The 20516-nt window shown below is 43.4% G+C and overlaps 1 long non-coding RNA gene across 1 annotated transcript in view; it reads left to right on the top strand.

Moving 5' to 3' along the window:
• The window catches only part of LOC115459393, a 36420-nt gene extending 17273 nt beyond the window's left edge, over window positions 1-19147 (top strand). The window contains exons 2-3 of the long non-coding RNA XR_003940262.1: window positions 5511-5564; window positions 19045-19147. This is a non-coding gene — a long non-coding RNA (uncharacterized LOC115459393). The remainder of the gene's footprint in view (window positions 1-5510; window positions 5565-19044) is intronic.
• The last annotated feature ends 1369 nt before the right edge of the window (window positions 19148-20516 follow it).

Below are 20516 nucleotides of genomic sequence, written 5' to 3'. Positions count from 1 at the left end.
AGCATGAATAGACGCGTCACATCCACCTGTTCCACTCCACTCATTATCTTATAGACCTCTATCATATCTCCCCTCAGCCGTCTTTCCTCATAGGGAAGTTGTCCCATCCCCTGAATCACCTTTGTTGCCCTTCTCTGTACCTTTTCCATTTCCACTATATCTTTTTTGAGGTGCGGCGACCAGGATTGAACACAATACTCGAGGTGCGGTCGCACCATGGAGCAATACAATGGCATAATAATATCCTCATTTTTGTTTTCCATCCCTTTCCTAATAATACCCAACATTCTATTTGCTTTCCTAGCCACAGCAGCACATTGAGCAGAAGATTTCAACGTATCATCAGTGATGACACCTAGATCCCTTTCTCGGTCCGTGACTCCTAACGCGAAACCTTGCATGACGTAATTATATTTTGTGTTCTTCTTTCCCACATGCATCACTTTGCACTTGCTCACATTAAACGTCATCTGCCATCTAGATGCCCAGTCTCCCAGTCTCGTAAGGTCCTCTTGTAATTTTTCACAATTCTCCCGCAACTTTATGACTTTGAATAAGTTTGTGTCATCAGCAAATTTAATTACTTCACTAGTTACTCCCATCTCTAGGTCATTTATAAATATGTTAGAAAGCATCGGTCCCAGCACAGACCCCTTGGGAACCCCACTAACTACCCTTCTCCATTGAGAATACTGACCATTTAACCAGTGCTTTTTTTGTAGAAAAAAAGGTGCCGGTACTCATTATGGGCGGGGTCACCACATATGGCTCCACCCCTATGATAGCCACACCCCTTATGCCAGCATATAAACATACATCATTGAAAATATTGTACCAGTATAGGAGAACAAAAGTGTGATTTTTTTTCATTATAAATAATTTCTGTAAGCTGTTACAGCTCCAGTACACCCAGTGCAAAATAAGACAGCAGATATAAGTTCTCAAATTGGACATATTTCAAACACTAAAATGAAATAAAATGATTTTTTTCTACCTTTGTTGTCTGGTGACTTTGTTTTTCTTTCCATATTGGTCCCAGTCTCTGATTCTGCTGCTCTCTATCTGTTCCCTTAACTCCGTTTCCAGGGCTTCCTTTCCATTTATTTCTTTACTTTCCACCTTTTTTCTTCATTTCTTGTCCTACATCCATAAGTAAAAGCTGTCCCCTGGATCCAGTTTCTGCCTATCTCCTTCATCCAAGTATGGCTACTCTCATACTTATGCTTATGCAGAAGTCAGTAGGCACTCAGGAGGCATATGCTCACAGACACTGTGGAAGTCTCACTTCTCACATCTGTTTTTTCTGATAATGGAACATTTGTGTGGAAGGGGGGGGTGGGGCCAGTGCAGAGCCTGTGAGCATATGCCTCACAGGTCCCGCCCCAACCTTTGCAGATATTGCTGATGTGCTGCCAGATCACACCAAGCCAGGGTTCAGCTATGTATAGTGGTGAGCAGTGAGCCACAGTTCTCAATCATAGCATCCTCATACACATCTTGAGGGAGTTTACACAACTGCAAGAAGCAAAGTTTCAAATACTTAGTCATGAATGAAGCCGCATATTCTCACCTCTAACACTACCTGAGGTACCTTATTGAACAAAAATGAGTAGAATGACTAAATCTTCCTATGTAGATTTTCAGCTAGCTAAAAATACATGGATTCATCCCATTTTGTCATTCACCCCACCTGTCTACTTCCAGTGCCTTCTTGAACCATCCTCATGTCAATCACTCCTGCATCCTTCTGCTTGACAACATTACTTTTTACATCTTTAGTCCCATTATCCTCCCCTATTATAACAGCTTGATCCCCCTCCATTTCTTTCATTAATATATATACTCCATTTCCCTCTCATATTACAATGATCCCCATTCCTCCCTGATTCCTGCATAACCCAAACCCTTGGTTCCATTGCTCCTTCTATTAGTTATCCATTCCCCAGTTTCAGTGCTCCCTTCACCTTCAGTTCTTCATAGTTTATAGGGGGGGGGGGGGTGCCAGAGACCTAGCAGTTGCCCTGGCTGTGTTAGATAAGGCTGGGGCCCAGGGAAAAAAATTGAGAGGGGGAACCTCAAAACCCGCTAGCAGGCTGTGCCTTCTTCAGCTTCAGTAAGGCCCTCTCTAGAATGGGTATCCAGGGCAGTTTTCCTGTTTGTGCTCCCCACAACACTGGTCCATCGACTCTGCAACTCTTTTACCTCTGGGCTTTACACTTCCCACTTGCCAGCCACAGGGATCCTCATTTTTCTACTCATCCATTCTCCTCGTATTCCTCCCACTTCTATGGTCCTTTCCCTCCTTTTTATCATACTGTCGCAGGGTCCTCTGCCTTCTCTCACAACCATTCTTCTGCTCTAGTCACTGTTGCTTCTACAGCTGGTGGGGAATCTTCCACTGTTTGCCACTGACGGTAAGTGGTGCCTTTTGTCTTCTACTGCTGCTAGGACAGATCAGGCCCTTTTGCTTTTATTGTCACTGAGAAAGGTCATATTCTTCTCCGATCATCATCATCCCTTTCTTGATCCTGTTCTTCCTTTTCTCCTGCTTCTGATACTGGATCCTTTTTCCTTGCTCCCACTTCTTTCAGTGTTTCCTGCTCTTCCACCAACTTAAATTTCAGCTGGGCTATGCCTCATGGTCTTTGTCACCCTCTGACATCTGCAACAATTAAAAGAACAGACAAATCTGAAGTTAGTACTCCCTTTTCTTTGCTACCACAGGCAGAAAAAGCATGTGTAGATCTTTGCTCCATTTAGGGACAATTCCCCCCTATAGTCAATGCTATTTAACCAGCCAGAATGGCCGGTTAAATAGTACTTAACTGGCTATCCGTGAATACCCAGTGGGAGATGGCCAGTTATCTCCTGCTGAATATTCCCAGTCAGTGCTTAGCAACTGATTGGTTATACCACACATTATAACCAGTTTGATCTCACCGCTGACTGCGGGAGTTAGCCGGGCTGCCTCCATGGTCTGAATATTGGTCCTAATTTAATTCTGGCCCTGATCAGATGGGGGAAAATCATATACATTCAAGGACAATACCTCAAAACTGGTGGTGCTTAGTAACCTTACCATACTTCATTCTAGAAATCCACTTTATTAACTGGATAGCCCGACTATTTCATTGAGTACTAGATTAGAGGATACCACACAACTTGTGCACTCGGCACTTGCTCCACCTCACTTGCAAACACCACACCAAACGCATCTTGAAGAAGGTTGGATTTATTTTGGCCGCAGCCAGGAACGTTTTACATTACAATTCAGAACAACATTATAACATATTATAACATAATTATTGTCATAACCACATAACTAACATTTATCATCAATTAATAACTTGGGGTACACAGCTTCGGGTCTTGCAAATGCTTAGTATGCCCCACAGGTTGCCGCCCAAGCAGCCTGTGGGTTCCCTGTGCCAATTACCAGCACCCGTAGACTCCTGGCACATCCCGCTTAAGGATGCCCAGCCATAATATCCAAAACGGCGTTCTGGACCCGGCCGCCTAAGCCAGGAGACACGCTGTCCAGATTTTCCTGCTGCCACTATGCAGCCGTACTGTTGCTTATGCTTATCACTTTGCAAGAGGTCTTTCTGCCCCTGTTATCAGCATCTCAGTTAGTACTGTTACTGGTATGTTGCTGTGTACCCCCTGGTGTCATTGCGTCAACCTCTCCTCTTACCGCCACTGACCATGGCCACGACACCTCGTTCGCCGTGGTCCCCCATTGTTCGGAGAGAAAGGAAAAGTGAAAGGAAGGGAAGGAAAGGAGAATTTCCTTTCCATTCGGGACAGCAAGGAGAGAGCAGTGCTCTTACCTTTGATCCATCGGAGAGTACCGCTGTTGTCTTTTTGATCCCCCGTCGCCGCGTGGGTAGACAAGCAGGAATTGCTAGAACCGTTGTGGCGCAGCGAGGGGTGCTTGCAGAGGTCGAGGCAGGCAGGGCGCAGCGCACGCGTGCATTTGAAAACCCCGTGGTCGCTCCTCTAGGCGGGCAACGAGTACTGACATCGCGATTCGCGACGTGGTGAACGGTATGTTATAAAAATTATAAATATATAGATAAGGGCAATGGCCGTTGGAGGGTGCAGCTGCTGAGGGGATTGCTGCGGTGCACGGGGCGCAGCGGATCGCGAGGAGTAGGAGATATAAAAACAAAAGAAATATAACAAAGGAGGGGGTTTCCGCATCGGGGTGTGGCGTGTGTCTGGTGCATGGCGCTCCCAGGAAAGAGCCGGGCGAGCAGCGGTGGGAGCAGGGGATAGAGATTTTGCCAGCGCGCGATTGGCGGTGTGGTCTCGCGAGCGCGCGATCGGCGGTGTGGTCTCGCTCTCGCCGCCCGGGCTGGGCACCAGAGAGGGCTCCACATGTTCGGGGGGAGCAGAGGACAGAGGTGGTGAGCGAGTGCACGGCAGTTGCAGGGCGAGTAACAATTTCTAGAGCGTGGCTCAGGCTAAGGCTACCATTGGCTATAGCGGTGCGTCCCGAAGGTATGGGGTGAGCTGGGAGCAAGCAGGAGGATTCAAAAAAAAAAAAAAAGAGAGAAAAAACGTGGTGGCAGCCTGCACCCTCCTCTCACCTCCCCCCTCCCTCCCCCACGTCGCAGGCCATCGGCCCGGTTGTGCTCAGCCTCCCTTTAGGAGGTGTGGCTGGGTTCTTTCATGTTCTTTCTCTGAATTCAGTGTTGCACAATTTATCCAAATCAACAGACTGTTGCCCAGAGCTTGAGAAAGTGTGCTAGCAGCAGTGGCTGTTTTTGCAGCACGCCAGGCCCCTTTTACCGCAGTGGGTGAAAATAACCAAAAATGAAATGGCCAAGCAGCATGGGTTAGTGGTAGAATAACACATCTTAATGGTAGCCCATGCCAATAACTACATCCTTTTTTCCTAAAATGTATCTTTCATGTTTCACATAACAAGTGCATAAAGGTCCGTTTCTCCATGTATTTTTGAAGTGGTTCTATGTCTGTAGATCCAGTTCTAAAATATTAGTGGAACTTGAGATATTCTGACCTTGAAGTCTCAGTTCCAATGTGAACATCCTTTCTAAAATGCGCTCTGTATCTAAATAGACCCTGCTTGTAAAGCATTGATTTTACAAATGTTTCAGAAGGTACTGAAATTATATAATTATACGTTTGTAGCAGCAAGAGTTTCAAATATACCTGCTGGACTTGTATTTCTAATTTAGTCTAGTGCATTGCCTTTGTAGAATTACATTGTAATCCTGTGAGTGTCTGAGTGGTGCATTCATTATAGTTTGTAGATCCAGCAAATTCATGGTATTTTTTTAATGTTTTACCTATGTTAATGATTCCATATTCTGCTTATTCTTTATTACAGCTGCTGACACTAAGCACAGAATTTCTCATTTTAACCTCAATCTCCTTATGAATAATCTTGAATTTTATACTGCCAGAATAGATAAAATGAAAGCAATATTGTGTTGGCTTCTACTGTTACCTAAAAATAATTATTGTATGTGATCTCTTTTCAGGGCTTTCAAGGCAAAACTGGTCCTCCGGGTCCAGGAGGGGTCGTAGGTCCACAGGTACCATCCTATTTATTCATTATTGCACACAGTAAAATAATAGATTATAAATATATTCAATTGTGATTTTTTCTTGGACAAGTATAGCTGTAAGGATTGTTCACATAGACAGTCCTGACATTCCTGGCACTCCCATTCATGATTTCCCTTAGCATTCCTTAGTAAAAGGAGTTCTAATTTGGCCATTTTTCAGCACTATTTAACAGGCCAGGAATGGCTCCTGGCCAGTTAAATAACATTTAACCGGCTAAGTGCTAATATTCAGCATGAGATAGCAGCTTATCTCCACTGAATTTTAGTGCAGAGTGGTTAACCAGCTATATCGTGTGGTAGAACCAGCTAGCCAACAAATATTCAGCGCTTTGCCAGCTAAGTTTTAAGGCTAAATCAGACTGCCTAAATTCCTATCTTTGTCCGCTATAAAATTAGCCAGCAGCGCTGAATATTAACTTTGCTGGTTAAGTTTAAACCGTCAAAAAAATACAAAAACAGATATTCAATTCCAGTCACCGGAAATGGTCCAGCACTGACTATCCAGAGCTAAGCACCGATCACGGCAGACTGGATTTAGTGTGTGCTAAGTGGTAAGAAGCCCATAGGAATATAATTGGCTGCATGGCATATAACACTCACTAATCATTAGTGCACCTTAGTAAAAGGTTAGGAATTAAGCTGATATCATATTATGACAGATATAAACACAGCAACTAGCTTTGTGGATTGAGCAGCAGCAGCTGGTTTACTTAAACAATTTATATTATGCATCCCAAAGTTAAACAATTCCATATTGCCCCCAGCTGTCTTTATCATCCTCCATGAAATCAGCTAGGCCATCTCTTTCCGCAGCCACATTAGCCTGCCTTTGAATAAGTGAGGGTGAGTCATCATCCATCCTTCCAGAGAGTTGGTATGTACCCTCTTCTGGTATCACTAAATACCAATTTTCCCCATGCTGGATCCCGGGAATCACCTGACATGCCAACAGCCAAATAATTTTATCAACAATGAGAGTAATTTTAGAACAGGTTGCCTAGATAGGAAGCCCAAGTGGATTCCTATTCTGGGTCTGTTTTATAACACATAGAGGTATGTCTGCTAAAGTGTGCTAGTAAGTGGGCTTAGTAGGTGCTAATGTGGGACTTTCCCACTCACTAAGCCCATTCTAGTGTGCTCAGGAAATGGGACAATTTTCAGCATTTCTTTTTCAGGTCATGTGTCAATGCTTGCATTAGTGAATGTAACCGGCAAAAAATTGACAAGGGAGCACTTACCACCTCCTATTTAGGAGATGCTAAGAGCTCCCACGTAATGGACAAGCAAAACAGTTAGTGTGCGCTAATCGGAATGGCTAGCTGGATAGCGTGTTCATGCCCATTCTCCATCCCAATGCATTCCCTCCAGAAAATAAATACAAAAAATAATAAATAATGTATACTTAGCACACGCAAACAAGTTACTACTATTACTACCATAAATCATTTCTATAGTGCTACCAGTCATACGCAGTGCTTTACAATTTAACAAGAAAAAACACAGTCCCTGCTCAAAAGAGCTTACAATCTAAGTCAGGACAGACAGAAAGGACAAATAAGGGATAAAGGTAGGATAGACAGATAGGACATAAGGGAAAGGGATTATTAAAGAGAGGAAGACAAGATAAGGTTACGAGCAGATGACAGGTTAGGAATTAAAAGCAGCATGAAACAGGTAGGCCTTTAGCCCGAATTTGAAGGCGGCCAGTGATGGAGCTTGACGTAATGGCTCAGAGTCTATTCCAGGCATAAGGTGCGGCAAGATAAAAGGAACGGAGTCTGGAGTTAGCGATGGAGGAGAAGGGTACAAGTTACTACAAACACTAACATGCTTTGCGATAAGCATTTTCACACATGCTAGGAGTGCTTTAGATCATAACACCCTTTAGCTAACATGCACCATAGATGCTTGCATGTCTTTATAAAATAGAAGTGCAATCCTGAAGAAATTATCAGTAAAGTGAACTTGCATACATTTATACCTACTTGGGAAGAAATGTAAATGTACTAATGTACAGTAGACATACATTATAAAACAATCTGCTGGATCCTATATAGGTCACCCAATGTTGGGCATGCAATTTTGGGCATAGATCACAGATCTGTGCACAAACTAATTAGCTAATTAAGTGTTAACAAGTACTTAATTGACAGTAATTAGGAGTTATGTGTGGCTTTGCCCTACACCCTTTTCTATAACATGCACGCCTAAATTTATAGCATGCAACTCCAAAGGGACCATGGTCGTGGGACAGGCATGGGTGAGTTAAGGGCATTCCAAGAAATTAGGCACAATGCTATAGAATATCTGCATTTGAGCATCTAACTGCCATCAGCTGTGCACGAGCATTTACATCAGCCTTTCTGAGGCGTAAATGTTCACACCCAAAGTTAGGCATGAAGGGCCACATTCTATATATGGTACTCAAAATTGCACTTGCAAATTTGAGTATGTGCCCAAGTTGTGGATGCAATTTAATTGGTCAATGAGCCAATTAATGCTAATAACTGGGCCCTAACAATCAATTATTAGCATTAATTAGCAAAAATGTGGATTTACATGTGCATCTTGCTATGCAGTATTCTGTAAAGATGCACGCTAAATCCTTTAGCGTGCAACTGAAAGGGGGGCGTGACCAAGGGAGGGGCATAAGCGAGTCAGGGGCATTCAGTAGAAATGCACATGGCATTATGGAATTTGGGTCCATGCCTAGGTTATGCGCTAGAATTTACGCCAGCTTTCAGTAAATGCTCACGCCTAAAAGTTGGGTGCAGATCCTGGAGGTACACACATTCTATAAATGGCACCCAACTTGGAGCACTGTTTATAGAATACCGGTGAGTGTGAGTTTTGCTTAATGCTCAAATTTGGGCATCATTTATAGAAATTCCCCAGAAATGCACTAATCTAATATTCTGTAAAGATCGGGTTTGCTGTCGCGTCCCGCGCTCCTACCTGCTCTTCCGCTGCGGGGGGGCAGGAGCCAGCATCCTCCGCGGCGCGGGATGGCTGCCCGGAGGCTCCAGCGTGAGGGTGGGCGCTGCCGCGGAGATGGCGGGTCGGGCCGAGACCGGCGGATGGCGATGGTGACCACCGGTCTCTTTGTCACCGGGTGTGGAGGCGAGGTTCACGCCGCCCAAGATGGCAGCGCTAGTATGCTAGGGTCGGTGTCTCCCTCCCTCCAGAGCCGGGGGACCTGGAGCTCCGCCTACAAAGCGCCAGATTGGAGGGCCGAGGCAGTGGCTCCGCCTGGGGGATCGGGCAGAGCCAATCCGAAGGGCTCTGCCGATTCCCGGGGCCGGATTGGTGGTTTTCTCCCTTGAGGTGGGGCGGCTAATGGGGCTCGATATTTAAAGATGGAATCTAAGCAGATACTTTGCTTCAGGTTCTGTTCCCGAAGCCCGCTCCGTTGTTCCGGTTGTTACTTCCTGGTTCTGCCCAGAGACTTGCTTTGAACCTGACTACTGTTTGCTAGCCGCCTTTCCAGAGACTTGCTTTGAACCTGACTACTGTTTGCTAGCCGCCTGTCCAGAGACTTGCTTTGAACCTGACTACTGATTGCTAGCCGCCTGCCCAGAGATTTGCCTTGAACCTGACTACTGTTTGCTAGCCGCCTGTCCAGAGACTTGCTTTGAACCTGACTACTGATTGCTAGCCACCTGTCCAGAGACTTGCTTTGAACCTGACTACTGATTGCTAGCCACCGGCCCAGAGACTTGCTTTGAACCTGACTGCTGCTGGCTAGGGCCCACACCTCCCGACTCCAGCCAGGTCAGTCCGTCAACCCCGCAGTTCCAGCAGTCCTGCTGACCGCCTGCAGCTGGGGGCTCAACCCCTGGTGAACGGCGGTCGCCGCGGGTGAAGATTCGGGTTGCTCGGCTGTCCTTTGAGGTCCTTTGGGGCCTTACGGGACCTAAGGGCTCACTGACATTGTGGACAAGACATTTGCAGAGCACCCTTTATGAATACTAGCTTAATGGGATCATCCCAACATTAATTGAATTTTCCCCCATGTGTGTGAATCGCGTCTCTGCCTACATTCTGCCCAAAATTTGACCCCACATATGCCAACACCTGTGTCACATAAAAGTACATATATTCTTGTCATTACGCATACTGTTCCACATTATCCCCTGGATTCTATGTATCACGCCGAGATTTCTGTGTGGAAATCAAAGTGTATTTCATAACAATGCAGATAACTTAATTAGTTAACAAGTTAATCAGTGCTGATAATTGGATGTTAACAAGCAATTATCAGCACTGATTGGCATTAATTTGAATTTACACACACTACCTGCTAAGCGTATTTTGCAAAGTGGTGTGCGTAAATTTTAATGCATGCTGCTGATAAGGGGGCATGGCTATAGGTGTAGAATGGGCAGGTCATGGGTGTTAAACTACATACAGGGTTATAGAATACATCTGCTCTGCACCTATCTTAGGCATCAGTATTTACACCAAATTTTACTTGGAATAAATGGCTGCGCTTAGAGTTAGGTGCTGTCATGGCTGCTCAGTGTATTCTATATATCGCATGGAAATTTAGGCTTATTCGATAAAATATGCCTAAATTAAGGCATACTTTATAGAATGCACTTAGGCAAATTTCATTTTGGTGCCCAATTTTTAGGCACAATATAGAATCTAGTCCAATCAGTGCAATTCTATAACTGGGTATGAGAAAATTGGCACATACACAACATGCTATTCTATAATAGAACCATAAGTGCCTTAACACTTAACTGCAAGAGAGATATAGACTTAGGCATAGCAGAAAAGAATGCAGGTGTATCCCCAGCGTACTTCTGTAACTTAGACATATGAGAATAGACTGGAAGACCTGAATATGTATACCTAGAGGAAAGGAGGGACAGGGGAGGTATGATACAGATGATTAACTTGAAAGGTATTAATATAGAAACAAATATTTTCCAGAGAAGGGAAAATGGTAAAACTAGAGGACATGAATTGAGGTTGTGGGGTGGTAGACTAAGGAGTAATTTCAGAAATTCTTTTTCACGGAGAGGGTGGTTGATGCCTGGAATGAGGTGGTGGAGAAAGAAACTGTGGTGGAATTTTAAAAGGCGTGAGATGAACACAGAGGATCTCTATTTAGAAAATGAATGGTATTTAGAAAAAACAAAACTTAAAGGGTTGCATATTGTAAGGGGTTACTGAGAGGACGGTCTCAGGGAAAGCGAGAGCAGCCCCGGGGAGGGTACAAGACATGCGCAGATCCCTTATAGACGGGGAATGCGCCCTCTGGTGGTCAAGAGACCAATTAGAAGAAAGACGAGCCTAGGAACCATGATTCCCACAATGCACCTGACCCAACACAAGAGGGGAGGAGCAGATTGGGAGATGGTCTCTGATCAGGGTGATGAAGAGCAGCTGAGGGAACCCTGGGAGGAAGTAGAGGAGATGGAATCGGATAAAAAGGAGGAGAATGAGAGAGAATGGAGGTGGCAGCATGTGCACAGACTGCTGGTGTTAAGGTGAAGAGCTTCCTGGCTAAGGTATTGCCTCAACTGTCTGGAAAGGGGAGGACAGGATTGATATAGCTGGGAAGAAACCTGTGGCAGCAAGTGCTTAAGAAGGCTAAGGGTATGAGAAGTTAAATTATATTACAAAACTGAAATTGGACCAAATTACAAAGACACACATAAACTCTTCCAACTTGTGAACAAACTACTAGATACCACAGTCCAACCAACAATAAAGACACACCGGGAGCAGACAATCTCGCAAGATATTTCAACGAGAAATCGTACAATTGCGACTTAAGATACCTGTCAGTACCATCGACTATGCAGAACTCCTCGACTGTTTAGACCCAGACCCTGGCGTATACCCAGCAGACAGAACATGGACCAACTTCGAGACATTATCAGAGGATGCCATTTCTCAAACGCTCAAAAGATTGCTAAATCTAACTGTAAACTAGACATATGTCCAAACAACCTTATGACGTCTGCTCCTCAACAATTTATAACAGACATAATGAAACACTTAAATTACATGCTACAAAATGGACTCTTTCCGAAGGAGAAAGGAAACATAGTACTCACCCCCATACCCAAAGACACAAAGAAAAGTGCCAGTGAAATAACCAACTACAGGCCAGTAGCATCCATTCCCTTAATAATCAAACTTACGGAAGGAATGGTAACCAAACAATTTACAGATTACCTAAACAAATTCTCAATACTCCACAACTCCCAGTCAGGATTTAGGTCTAACCACAGTACTGAAACAGTACTAGTTGCACTCATGACTAAATTCAAACAAATGATTGCAACTGGAAAGAACATATTACTCCTACAATTTGACATGTCAAGCGCCTTTGAAATGGTTGATCATGGAATACTATTACACATCCTTGAGTACTTTGGAATTGGAGGTAATGTTCTCAACTGGTTCAAGGGATTCCTAACCACACAATCATACCAAGTGACATCTAACTCGACTACTTCAGCCTCATGGATACCTGAATGTGGAGTTCCACAGGGATCCCCCCTCTCGCCGCCGACTCTATTCAACTTAATGATGATACCCTTGGCCAAACTATTATCAACCCTTAATCCTAATAGGGGATATATCAAACCAAAACCTCAACCCATATATATAAGCAGATGACGTAACGATCTACATCCCATTTAAACAAGATCTAAAGGAAATCACCATTGAAATCAACCAAAGTCTTCATATCATGCACTCATGGGCGGATGCATTTAAGCTAAAACTTAACGCAGAAAAAACCCAATGCCTAATACTCACTTCACAACATAACACAAACAAATCCACTACCATCAATACACCAAATCTGAACCTGCCAATTTCAAACATCCTAAAAATTCTTGGAGTTACCATCGATCGACACCTAACACTGGAAAGTCACGCGAAAAATACAACCAAGAAGATGTTCCATTCAATGTGGAAATTAAAAAGAGTAAGACCTTTCTTCCCAAGAACCGTTTTCCATAACCTTGTACAATCAATGGTGCTCAGCCATCTAGACTATCGCAATGCACTCTATGCCAGCTGCAAAGAGCAAATAATCAAGAAACTTCAGACAGCCCAGAACACTGCAGCAAGACTCATATTCGGTAAAACAAAATATGAAAGTGCTAAACCCCTATGAGAAAAGTTACACTGGCTCCCACTGAAAGAACGCATCACGTTCAAAATATGCACTCTAGTTCACAAAATCATTCACGGAGATGCACCAGCCTACATGTCAGACTCGATAGACCTACCACCCAGGAATGCTAAAAGATCATCCCACACATTCCTTAATCTGCACGTCCCCAACTGCAAAGGCCTAAAATACAAACTAATGCATGCGTCTAGCTTTACCTACCTGAGCACACAGCTATGGAATGCATTACCGTGCAACCTAAAAACGATCTACGAACTAACTAACTTCCGCAAACTATTGAAGACCCATCTCTTTAACAAGGCGTACCACAAAGAGTAGCAAATATGAACATATATAACTCCTCCATATATTCAGAACTGTCTTACTATATCTGCTTGTTATACTATCATGTCTCTTATTATAATGTTACCCAAGATCCTTCTGTACCAGTAATTGTATATTTTCTAACTGTATTTCCACTTACCACGATGTATTGTAAGCCTCATTGAGCCTGCAAAAGGTGGGAAAATGTGGGATACAAATGCAATAAATAAATAAATATTGTGTGTCTTGCAAGGAGCTGCTATGGAACTTGATACCTAGCAACTAACAGAGTAAAAGAGAGAGGGTAAAGGTCATTGAACTATACTCAGGGAATTAACAGGAAATCTCTGTTTGGCATTGTGAACATGAACTTGTCAAAGACTGCAAATTGAGATTGTTGTGCTGTGTTGCTGAATTCACTACAATTGAACGGCTGTGAATAAAAGTGAATCCCTTTATTATAAGACTGTTGGAGTTTCTGTCTGTTTGTTGGGGGTCATTATTGAACGGCAAACTAAAAGAAGCAGTCCTGTGAGGAAGCGGTGGCAGAAGGGTGAGGAATTGAAATCAACTGGTGCTGCAAGGGAGAAAGATCAGCAGTGAAGCATGTCTGCTAAGCAGGGTCAACCTGGGCCAAAGAGCAGAAGGGTGACCTGCTGACAATATGTATTTGCATGTCAAGTGGTATTTAGATGGCAACTCTGACCATATCAACTAAGTCCAGTGCTGGTCTGGCTTGTACGGTCTGAGTCCTGCATATAGCTATTTGGTTGTAGGATAAACTAGAGAGAGCTTTGACAGAAACTCCAGTAATTTAAAACGTGAGGACAGTATCAGGCAGACTTTTACAGTCTGTGTCCCGCTAATGACAAGACAAATTCGGATAGGATAGAGTGGGCTTTGACAGCAACTCCAGTAGTTGGAACATAAGGGCAGAGCCAAGTGGATTTCTACGGTCTCTGTCCCAGAAACACCAAAGAAAGACCATGATCAAGTATATAATATCACGTAGTTGCTCGTTTAATCTTGAATTTGGAGGAGTTAATTCTCCCTCTAGTAATCCCCTGGGGAATCTATCCAGTTTTGTTTTTATTATTACCCTCTTTTCCAATAGTCCAGGGGATTACACAGAGGACTAGAACTTTGCCAAGGAAAGGTGTTTGGTTGCTTAGAGGAAAGGGAAAGAAAATGCATCATCTGCTCACCCCGCTTTTATTCCTATTTGTTTATATACCTCTATCCCTTCTCCTACCCTGGTATCCAAATCCTTTATCCAACTCCAAAGAAGAAGAAGATGGCCAGGGGTAATGTTGAAGAGCTCTGTTGAAGAACCACAACAAAGATTTTAGTGAAGCGACCTGACACGCATAATAATGTTTATATTTTCTGTATTTTTTTACCATAATTTGGTGTAGTGTTCATTTTTGGTGTTCATCAAAACCTCTTTGCCTTGAATTTCTTGCTGACTGCTTAGGTGAAAAGAAAAACTATGGATGAAGTGAAAAACAGGTTGCCAGGATGGCTTGCACCATGATACTTTTGGCTCCCCATCAATCTAGCCCAGAGCCTGTTTTTTTTCATGAAGAAATATAGGAAAGTACATGTTGGAACCTTTAAAATGGTTTAGGGTCTAAAAAATATATTCTGTAGTCTTGTAGACATTAAGGTTATATAGCATACTGTACCAATGCTTGCTTGGTGGAAGGAAATTTACCCATAATGTTACCTTGTGGGAATTAGAATACAACTTTTTATTGTGCCTTTATGTTTCATCACACCGAGCTTCCAAAGCTTCTTTGTAACCTCATGGTTGTTACCTGAAGTGCAAGGCTAACAAGGCTACCTTGGGCCACATGTTTTGGTTATCCCCCCCCCCCCCCCCCCCCCCGTGATGGAATTCTGGATGAATGTGCTGGATTTTATTCATCTACAGTGGCGGCGTAGGGTATAAATACCTGTGTTGTTTGGTCAGTATCATATAAATTGCCCTACCCCGAGGGGACTGCAATCATTTTTGACGAGAGCTGTACTGATGGTGCAGAAAAGTATTTTACTGGTATGGATTATGGCAGATTCTCCTTCACTGGCATTATGGGGAATACAAATGATGCAATTGCTTACCATGGAATGCTATGATATTTTGGATGTGGATTCACCACGGGGAGAATTTGTTTTAGATTACTTTAGGGATGGTGGCGTGTAGTAGAATTTCAAACTTTCCTTGATTTGTTTATTAACACTTGATTGTGCGACTTAGCATTTCTTGGCAACTTACTGTTAAAGCATCACTATAGGAGCATTAGAGACAACAGAGAAGATGGGGGGATGGGGGTTGGTGGGATGTAGAGGGGTGGTAAGGGGATGGCGTTTACACTGTATTGTTGATCTCTGCTTTTTGTTGTACCTGTGTTCTTGGTTGTCCTTTTGGAATCAATAAAAATGATTTAAACATAGCATACTGTATCTAAACTACTCTTGACTGTCCTGTGGTTCTGCTAATAAGCAACATTATCAAATAAATGAATGTGTTATGTGTCAGTTTTCTGGTTTATGAACACTTTTTAGAGTGTGAATATTACATAGTTTTTCCATTATCTCCATGAACTCTGTTATCCCATCATGCACCTACTGTATTAAAGTGTCATTTCCCGTGGTGTGGAAATAATAACATAAGTGTGTCAAAGTAGGATTGAATTTTTCAGATGTAATCTTCTTTTCTTTTTAAAACAGATTATATTCAACTTCTCTTTTGTGTATATGTCAAGATGTGTACACAAAGCATAAACAATGGGTCTCTACGTCAATTTTAGCCAGTGTCAGTAGATTAATGTTTAAGCTAGAGTGCTAGCTTCTATGACTCCCTGATTATGTCAGTAAACCATCCAAACTGGCACCTTCGCATGCAAAGATGTATAGCCAAACTATAAAACTTTATACCTATACAACATTTACCAGTACTACTAATTCTTCAGCCTCCTCTGCAGGGACATAGTGGAGCAAGGACATGCTACTGTGCTCTCTGATCCTTGTTTCCTCCTGCTTTTTTCCCCTTCCATGGGTAGTCTGTTTAATGGGGACATGGAAAGGAATAAACACTCAGGGCAACTGCTCTTCTCTGCTTCTGCTATTTCCATGAGTAGTCATATTAAAACAAATGAAGCCATGACAGTATGTGATGTTATGCAAGTGTGCATAACAGTGATAATGGGGTGTGATTGTTAGGATTGCCAGTGCTGAGGGGGCCAAAGATTTTTCATGTGAAACTTCTACTCCTGCCCTTTTCACCGAACACCCTTTTCTTTTTGGGTCTGATATAGAAATTGCTTCAAATATGGCTTCACATGCTAAAATGCACAGAAATCCCTAATACAGGCCTCTCGCACTTACTAAGCAAAACATTGAGCAAGTTTTTACAAATTTCTCCTTCACAGTCATAAACCTGGGCATATAGTCCTTGATGTGCAAACGTTTATTTGGATTAAAAATGAATGAGCTGTTGTGATAAAGACATATGCAAAGCAGCTCATTAATTTTAAATGTTGTTAACATTCATACATAAAAATGTCATCACATAGAGGGGCATAATCGAACGGGGTGCCCAAGTTTCATGGGGCCATCCTTGCAGGATGGCTCCGTGAAGGGGCGGGGAAACCCGTATTATCGAAACAAGATGGGTGTTTCGATAATACAGTCGGGGACACCCAAATCTCAACATTTAGGTCGACCTTAGAGATGGTCGTCCTTAGAGATAGTCGTCCTCAGTTTTCAGCGATAATGGAAACCGAGGACGCCAATCTCAGAAACAACCAAATCCAAGCCATTTGGTCGTGGGAGGAGCCAGCATTTGTAGTGCACTGGTCCCCCTCACTTGCCAGGACACCAACCGGGCACCCTAGGGGGCACTGCAGTGGACTTCAGAAATTGCTCCCAGGTGTATAGCTCCCTTACCTTGTGTGCTGAGACCCCAAACCCCCACAAAAACCCACTCCCCAGAACTGTACAACACTACCATAGCCCTAAGGGGTAAAGGGGGCACCTACATGTGGGTACAGTGGGTTTGTTGTGGGTTTTGAAGGGCTTACATTTTCCACCACAAGTGTAACAGGTAGGGGGGGATAGGCCTGGGTCCGCCTGCCTGAAGTGCACTGCACCCACTAAAACTGCTCCAGGGACCTGCATACTGCTGTCATGGAGCTGGGTATGACATTTGAGGCTGGCATAAAGGCTGGCAAAAATATTTTTTTAAGTTTATTTTTTTAGTGTGGGAGGGGGTTGGTGACAACTGGGGGAGTAAGGGGAGCTCATCCCCAATTCCCTCCATTGGTCATCTGGTCAGTTTGGGCACCTTTTCATGGCTTGGTCTTAAGAAAAAAATGGACCAAGTAAAGTCGGCCAAGTGCTCATCAGGGACGCCCTTCTTTTTTCCATTATCGACTGAGGATGCCCATCTCTTAAGTATGCCCCGGTCCAGCCTTCGCTACGCTTCCGACACGCCCCCCGTGAACTTTGATCGTCCCCGCGACAAAAGCAGTTGAGGACACCCAAAATCGATTTTCAATTATGCCGATTTGGGCAACCCTGAGAGAAGGACGCCCATCTCCCAATTTTGTGTCGGAAGATGGGCACCCTTCTCTTTCGAAAATAAGCCCAATAGTTTCTTTGCAAAGAAGATAATTACTCCTGAAGAAGTGCTGTCTTTTTCTGGGCCTTTTCCAGTGGCAAAAATGTGTATAAAATTTGTTGCCCAGTTCACTTGCTTGGTTAGCAAAATTGTATACAAACAAGATCATTAACCTGTTGAAAATCTCAAAAAAAGTTATTATATTGGCCTCCATTATTTTAACCATCTCCCCTCCCCCCAACACTTTTATAGCATTTGATCTCTCCTCTTGACTCGCCGTCCCTCACATTCACCCCACCCCACCCCTATTCATCTCCTACTCTGCATTCACCACCTCCTCATCATGTCACTCTCCCAGGATATACCCCCTCATCTTACTCTTATTCCATCACTCCCCTTTTGGCATTCATGTCCTCTTTTTTTTCCACAAATCACTCATAGCTCACCTGAGTTGTGTTAGGGGATAGCTACGTCCTCCTCCTCCTCCTCCTCTTCCTCCTCTTCTTCCACCTCTCCATTGGTAGGGTAGAGTCTAGAGTTCCATTCCAGAAGCAGAGAAGAGCAGCTGCTGCAAGTGTTTATTCCTTTCCTTGTCCCCATTAAGTAGACTACTTATGGAAGGGGAGAACACAGGAGGAGCCAAGGATCAGAGAGCATAGCAGCATGTTTGTGATTCACTGTGTCCCTGCAGAAGAGGTTGGAGAATTAGAAACACTGGGAAAGTGTTTCACGCTGCATTTCATCCCAGTCCCTGAAGTCCTGTTGCCTGTTAGCTATAAGTTCTTTAAACAGTTGGTTAGCCTTGAGAGGAAGATATTCAAACCCGATTTTTATATTGCCAATTTTTACTTATTTCAGCATCTGCTCAGTTTAACATTGTATGTCAGTTGGAAATCCTAATCGCTGTATAGGGGGTTAGGATGTGGCGATTTCACAGAGGGAATAACAATCGACCTTTACTGCCCTTCTATCAAACATGGTTGCTAAGAAACAAATCTCCCGATGGAAATTCTCAGTGTCACAATTTCACAAGAAAAGTGAAGGAAATGGTGAGAAGGTGAACCAAAACAGAGAAGAAACAGAAGCGGAATTGAGAGATGAATTTGGAAAGATGATAAGAGATAGATTGGGGGTAAATAGAGTAAGAAAAGTGGGGGGGGGGGGGGTACTGAAGTTTGAAGCTGAGAGCATGAAATGAGGGAAAGGAGTTGAAGAGGGATGGATGAGATGCAGAGATGGCAGATCTGATAGGTTGAATATGTGAATATCAGAAGATACATTTATTTCTGGAGCAAAATAAAATAATCTGCCATTTTCAAGCTATTGCACTGGGATAAATATATATTTACATTTATATTCAGGGTCCTACTGGTGAAACTGGTCCAATTGGTGAAAGAGGTCACCCTGGTCCTCCTGGCCCCCCTGGTGAACAAGGCCTCCCAGGTGCAGCAGGCAAAGAAGGGGCAAAGGTATGTTCTTTTGGTAAACAAATTACATGCAATGTATACGAACACATTATTAGTTAACACAGTATAGCATCTGCATGGCAAGTGCATGCAACAATACAACTGCTGGACTGATATTTATACACTAGTAGCAAGGACTCAATATTAAAAAAAAAAAGGCTGAGCCCTTAAATTTCTGCTTCTAAGTTAGGCTACTAAATTTATGACCTATTTTAGCTAAACCTAAGAGCCTTCATTCAGCTGAAAATTCATCTTAATTAGGAGCTGAAGTTATGCTTATGAACTTAACTTAGGCTTGTCATTTATTTGTCTAGATTTATGAGCTTACCCTCAAATTCTATGTAGTGCAACTAGAGTTGCGCTCCCAAATCTGGGAATTTTCTGATTTGCGAGTGTAACTTGATTGATAACAAACCAATCAGCACAGATAATTGAATGCTAAGAAGCAATTATAGCACTAATTGGCAATAATTAGAATTTATGTGCACTACTTGCTAAGCATATTCTATAACGTAGTCTGCGTAAAGTTTACCATGTGGTTCATAGAAGGAGGCATGGCTGTGGGAGGAGCATGGGCAGGTCATGGGCATTCCAAAAATTTGCATGCAGTGTTTATAGAATAACCTGCTCCACACCTAAAATTAGGCATGGGAATTTATACCAGGTTTTCATTGGTGTAAAATGGCTATGCCTAAATTATAGTCACGTGGATGGATTTAGGCATATTCTGTAAACAGCGCGGTTTACAGAACATGCCTAATCACCTTATAATTGAAAGAGAAAAATGCCTAGATTTCGACCCAAATCGGGAGATGGACGTTTATCTCACAAAAACGAATAAATCGGTATAATGGAAAGCCGATTTTGGACGTTTTCAACTGCACTCCATCGCGGAAGTGTACAAAGTTGACGGGGGCGTGGCGAAGGTGGAACTGGGGCGTGGTTATCGGCCGAGGAGAGATGGGTGCCTTTCGCCGATAATGGAAAAAAAGTATGCGTTTGTAGCTAGAATTTAGGGCACTTTTCCTGGACCCTGTTTTTTCACGAATAAGGCCCCAAAAGTGTCCTAAATGACCAGATTACCCCCAGAGGGAATCGGGGATGACCTCCCCTGACTCCCCCAGTGGTCACTAACCCCCTCCCACCACAAAAAATGATGTTTCACAACTTTTTATTTTCACCCTCAAATGTCATACCCACCTCCCTGGCAGCAGTATGCAGGTCCCTGGAGCAGTTGTTAGGGGGTGCAGTGGAGTTTAGGCAGGTGGACCCAGGCCCATCCCCCCCCCACCTGTTACAATTGTGCTGCTTAATGCTTAGTCGTCCAACCCCCTCAAACCCACTGTACCCACATGTAGGTGCCCCCC

Source organism: Microcaecilia unicolor, unplaced genomic scaffold, assembly GCF_901765095.1.
Source record: "Microcaecilia unicolor unplaced genomic scaffold, aMicUni1.1, whole genome shotgun sequence".
NCBI lineage: Eukaryota > Metazoa > Chordata > Amphibia > Gymnophiona > Siphonopidae > Microcaecilia > Microcaecilia unicolor.
This window is presented reverse-complemented; position numbering and strand designations above follow the sequence as displayed.